Source organism: Lemur catta, chromosome 5 (assembly GCF_020740605.2).
Source record: "Lemur catta isolate mLemCat1 chromosome 5, mLemCat1.pri, whole genome shotgun sequence".
In the NCBI taxonomy this organism is placed as follows: domain Eukaryota; kingdom Metazoa; phylum Chordata; class Mammalia; order Primates; family Lemuridae; genus Lemur; species Lemur catta.
The window spans coordinates 65,126,588-65,132,898 of record NC_059132.1 but is presented as its reverse complement, the minus strand read 5'-3'; the positions used below and the strand labels follow the sequence as shown (position 1 = coordinate 65,132,898).

General features: G+C 37.8%; 1 pseudogene; it reads left to right on the top strand.

The window, feature by feature from the left end:
- Positions 1 to 2,510: 2,510 nt before the first annotated feature.
- LOC123638933 lies at positions 2,511 to 4,253 on the top strand (annotated as a pseudogene).
- Positions 4,254 to 6,311: the final 2,058 nt, after the last annotated feature.

Sequence of the window (6,311 nt, the reverse complement as noted above, 5' to 3'; positions counted from 1 at the left end):
AATGTATTGCTGTTGTCTAACAGTTAACTTCCAACATTCACAGTCCTCTGTCATTCATCCTTTTATGAGGGACAGATCAAACAGCTGGAAATCAGCCTGTGCATTCTCTACTTATGGAAAACCACTCCCTGAGTGTGTATCATAAACTGCTCTTCGCTGACACTTAACATTTGTAGCCTTTTGAGAAGACAGCTGAGTTAAGGAAAAGGCTGCAGAGTCTTCATGCTGAGGTTCATATTCCATTTCCTACCTGTGTGGCCAGAGAAAGTTGTTTAATTCTTTGTGCCTCAGTTTCACACCAGAAAAATAAGAGAATAACAGTGTCTGTGTCACTGGCTACACATGGAACTACATGAGTTAATATGGATGAAATGCTTGGGGCAATGCTGGATTCTGCTGGCAGTGCCTAACCTTGTTCCATCTAGCACAGAGTATCACACACACTATATGGACCACTCAGTAATGTCTTCTGGATGAAAGAATCAATGGAAATTAATAATGTGGCCAAAGAGAAGATCCTCGTGTTGAACACAAGAAAATCTCCTAAAGTTGAACATTTCCAAACTATTTAGGAATGTCTATCACTGTTAATTATCAATTTTAAAAATAAAATTCTAATCCCATTTTTTCACTTCTAATAATAAAATTATGCCAAGCAAAAGAAAAAAGAAAGAAACAGATTGATGGGGAAAAAAGGTCAGCCATCTATAAATGTCTCCTTTGTTCATTTGCATTCCTACGCAAACCCCACCCTGCCTCTTTGCTAACCCTTCCATCATCGAATCATGAACACCGCTCCTCCAAAGATCAGTTATTCTGCTTTCTCACCATAGATGAAGACTTATTTTTCTCTGGGACACAAAGTCCCTCTCAGACTTTTCTAGTGGAAGTGGACAGACCCCAAGGCATTGAATAAAAATTGATTAGTATACATGTTGGTGCTCAAATCTAGGCATTTCTGGCTTTTGTCATTATTGTTTTGTTTTAAGCTCCTTTTATGAATTTACATCAGCCTCTTCTACCATAGTTGCTCTTGTCCACAGACCTCCAGAATTCTTACCTTTTTAGATTTTATAATGGATATCTCCAACTCATTCCTTGCATTTTACTCTTGGGCCCTCAATTAATATATTTGCAACTACTGTTTGAACCGGGAAATAGAGAAAAGTGATCTGCGATAGGAAGAGTAAAACAGGTTCGCCAAGCAAACTCCTTGCATCTCTGCAACACTCCAGTCCCTGATTGCCCTCCAGACACTATGAAGAATCCCTGCTTAGAGTCCCAAGAGATCCTAGCATCCTTCCCTTTTAACTAAAGTTGGTTCCAATTAAGTTTCTATTCTAACAGAACTACTCTCTGCAGGTGTTTTTTATTTGCCTAAAGAAAAAGTCCGAAAAAGTCACAGCCCTCATGATAATGTGTCCTTCATTTATGGTGTGAAGCCAGTCTCTTACTGTTTTTGACTCTTTCTTTACTTTAGCAAAATGAGAGGCTGCATTTAATTACCTCCTAGAGCTATTAGAAAGAACAACTAATCAATCAGCATGATGTGTCTTGAAGAAGAAAAGTAGTGAACACTCCCGCATGGTGTGGCCCCGGATTTTCTCACGCACACTAATGAGTACACTAACCAGACACTCTCAATATCTCTTTGACTTGGGAGGGAAGTTCCCCTCATATTGGATTCAGATTTGGCTCTGTCTCTCCTCTAACTCTGTGGCAAGTATCCTAGACGGTTCATTGATTATCTGAGTAACTCAAGCTAAAGGCAGGTGATTGCACCTAGAGTTGGATGTTGAGTATTAGAGACTCAAGTAATTATATATCCATGGGCTCAGCTAACTTGGAAATCATGGTGCCAACTAGAGTTAAGTCCTCTCACCAATCACTTTTTACTCTTACATCTTTGGTGCATCTGTTTTCTTTCTAATGTTGAACCATAAGCCTTAATTCCCTAATATCTATGCATTTATTTATAAATACTTTACAAATGGCCTAATTTTTAAATCCCTTCACTTTCTCTTAAATAGTAAGCTTTTGTAACGTTTCCACCTTGATTGTCTGCAAATAAAACTGATGTATATGACAACTAATCCTGTCTGCCTGGTCTCTCCCCAAATTCGGTTCAATGATAATCCAATCCCTTATAAAAATCCAAAGAATCACACAAAAGAATGAGATTCCATTTGGTTTTATAGCCAACCAATCAAAATTAAAGCCTCTATGTTCCCCTTCTCTGATTTATCTTCCAAGGAGGATTTAGCAATCTTGGTGAAATAGCCACTAACTTAGATTTCATCTGATTTAAGAGTCTCCATATAGCTCCCACGTGGCAAAGATATATGATCTTTGGAGATTCATTCTAAAAGAAAAACATACACTGTGAAAGAATTTGAGGGCATTTTTGGAAGCTGGCAGCTGCCTCAGTGGTCAAACAGGTGCTTGCGACAGGGTAAATGCACCCTCTTGGTGCCAGATATTTGGGCCTTTCCTATAAGAGCAGGGGGAAAATGGCCTTGCTATGCTACACCTGGGGCTGTGGTCAGTGCTTCACTCTCCAGGCCAATTCCAATGATGTTCGCACAGACCACTGAGGTGTTCCAGTCTTTCATGATGCATTAAAGGGTTGGTCTTGCTCTAAGAGAACAACTGATTTTTCTGATTTCTTAAGCATTGTAGGCTGTACAAAAAGTAGACAAAATAGTGAGAAGTCACCAAGCCAATCAAACCTGAAGTCAAGACTACTAAGAAGAAAGAACTATCTGAATTGAAACACAAATTTCAGGAGCACATAATTCAAGCCCCTAAACTAATAGAAGCAATAAAAAGACTAAGCCCAGATGAACCAGTGACAAATTTGGAATTAAAAATATCTGTCTCCCTAAAACAAGCACTTGATAAACTTAAACTGTCATCAGGGAATGAAAACGGTAAGAAAGAAAAGAGAAGAAATTAAGATTGAGACTTCATGTAAAAACAGAGGGTGTTCAAAAATTGGAAACCAAAGATATTAGAGTATACAGAGTCTAGAGAAAGTCTGTGTATACCATTCCAGAGTGCCTACTGTCCACAAGGGCATGAAATACTGGAACTGTTGTAGAAGAAAGACTTCCCATTTTAATACATTCTTAGCTCAAGAGGACTGTACAGCAAGGAAACACATGTGGATTAAAAAGGATACTGCTCAAAGAAATGCAGATTAAAACCACAATGAGATGCCATCTTATTCCAATTAGAATGGCCATTGTTAAAAAGTCCAAAAATAATAGATGTTGGTGCAGATGTGGTGAAAAGGGAAAACTTATACACTATTAGTGGGAATGGAGATTAGTACAACTTCTGTGGATCGGTATGAAGAGTTCTTAAAGAACTAAAAATAGATCTACTATTTGATCCTGCAATCCCACTACTGGGTATCTACCCAAAGGAAAGAAATCTTTGTATCAGGAAGATACCTGAATTTATAGGTTTATTGCAGCACAATTCACAATTGCAAAGATATCAGAATCAACTGCCCATCAACTGATGAGTGGATAAAGAAAATGTGGTCTATCCATATACCATGAAGTACTACTCAGCTATAAGAAAGAATGAAATAATATCTTTTGCAACAACTTGGATGGAACTGGAGGCCATTATCCAAAGTGAATTAAATCAGGAACACAAGAGTAAATGCCACATGTTTTCACTCATAAGTGGGAACTAAACTATGGTTATATAAGGACACACACAATGGTATAATGGACATTGGAAACTCAAAGGAGGGAGGGTGTGAGGGATAAAAAAAAAGTATCTATGGGGTACAGTGTACAGCATTCAGATGACGGGTACAAAAACCCCGACTTCACCACTATACAATACATGTGGCAGAATTCAACTTGTACCCCTAACTCTATGAAAATTTTTTAAAAAGCAAGGGAAGGATGCTGGAAGCAAAGTTGTTCCATGTGGAAATGCCTAGCATCAGACTGGGGGGAAGTCACCATTTCAAGGTATTCTAAAAATTCACTTCCAGAACTTAGTTGATTAGAAGTAAATAGTACATTGTTAAATGTGCATGTTGTGTTTGAAGGAGAGAAGGAATTTCATCAAAATGCGAAATTGTGGTATGACTGATGTCAAATGAAGTTATGTAACTATGACTGCAACAAAGATTGAGATCCCTGTGAGAAAGCTGAACCAGGCAATGGAAGACCCTTGAACTGCCTGCCACCAAAAAGCAGGAAAAACAAAAAGAAGATATAACAGATTAAGTAGGAAGGGAAAAATAGAAAAAAAGCTATTAACCTATTTCAGAATTCTTAATAATGTGCGGTGACATGGCAGCTCACTGCTGTAATCTTTCGTTTTGTTGTTGTGGTGTTGTTGAATCTGGCATTGCAGGGTCATCATTAGGTTCTTAAAAACCACAGTCAGGTTACCTTTTTGTGCCTCTCATCTTTCTTCCAAGTTACATAAGATTGATTATTCATTTCTCCTCACGGACACAATCATAGTTGTGGCCTGTACTTAAAGAAGCTAGAAATAGCTCATAAACAGAACTGTAGTATTTCTTAGCATAACGTTAAGCAGGAAAAAAAAGGAACATTTGTTTTTGTCACATCTCTATTATCCCATAATTAGTAAAGCAAGATGAAATGTCAATTTTGAATCAGTTTTTTCATGGATTTGTGTTATTATAATATTTGAAAATCTTTAGGAAGAGATGATGCTGTGCATTGTTTTTTCCACATCAGATGGTTTCTTTTTCTAGGAGGATTAATTGTATGCTGGTGTAGTAAGTCGTTAAAGGGGAATATATGCATTGGTTAACAAATTACAATTTGTTGACAACTAATTGAATTTTAAAATTACATTAATGCTTCTATTACTTTGCCAAGCAGTATGATTTAAGAGTATAATAAACATAACTAAGAGTACAGAGATACCAGTTTGGTTGAAATTCACCATTTTATAAGACTAAGCAATAATGTTAAAAAATCTCTTTCATGATTATTTAAGTGTCTTCATTTGGTGTTATAACTAAATTGTGCCTGTTTATACCCTAAACCCTCTCAAAATTTTTAATTAGTTACTTATAAAAAGAAATTATCTATATCTGGCCTCCCAGCTGGAAAACTATATTTATGAAATTGTACACTTAAAGGTTTGTGGAAATACATTAGGGTATCAGATAACTAAAAATATGAACTTCACTTTATGACATCTATTCCATGTTAAATAAAATAGCTTAATTCTCAAAAAAAATTTTGATAGTGCTTGAAGTGAAATTCATGCTGCTGCTAACTGATGGAGGAGGTGTCCCACCAGTACCCGCCTTGTCTCTTTTCTTATTGATGTGTGCCTCCTAAAAACTTGCTCCCTCCCAGTTCACTCCTGTAAGCAGCCATGTTTAGCCATGTTTGCTAACGCTGAGATGTCGTGATGATGGATCACAACAAGACACTCCATTCAGGGCTAGATGACTGCCATCTGTCATTACATACAAATTTCCTTCTTACTGGAACCGGGAGAAATAAATAAGGAAGATGAAATTGCACATTGTTTTATATCCCGTTTTAACTAAATAAACACGTAGCCCCATTAGAAACAGGGTCAGACATCATGGGATTCGATCTGTCCAGTGAGCTGTGAGCCAGCTGAGGCCCCTTCCAAGCCCTGCTTTCCTCTGGGTTTTCAGATGCACAGTGGCACCTAAAGAACACCTAAGTCCATCTGACTTAAACTCTATTTCGTTTGTTCACTTCATGCTTGAATCCTAGACCAGCTCCTTATCTCCCCAAACTCACCTGGATCTGTATCCAAAGATGATTCCTTGGATTCATTTCAGATGATGTCACTTCAGTCTCCAGCAGAAGCCCTGGGGAAACTCTCACTCTGTCTATTTATCTCCAGTGAATATCAAATCAGATTTCACCGCATAATAGTTAGAATGACTTTATCAGTTTTATCAAAGCTGTAAATTTTGTTTTTAAAACCTGCCAAAGTCTGTGCTTCCAGACTCCTCTAAGAGCAAATTAGCTTTTTTCTCCTTTCTCTGCTCAGTCCTCCAGGCAATCAGACCAACAGGACACTCCAGATAGAACATGCACGGGAATTGTCCTGTGATTCAAGATACCAGAGTGGTATTTCTGTTGATTCTGTCTGGATGCACACTTGGCACAATGTTGTCGCTCAGTGAGAAAAACTGCACATCTACGATCTGCAAGCCAGGCAAGGTTATTAGAGGCTCTGATCTCACAGACATGTAAGAGCTACTTTGAATTGTTTGACCTTATCTACCTGGGAACCTCAAAAAAGTGCCTTCTGTT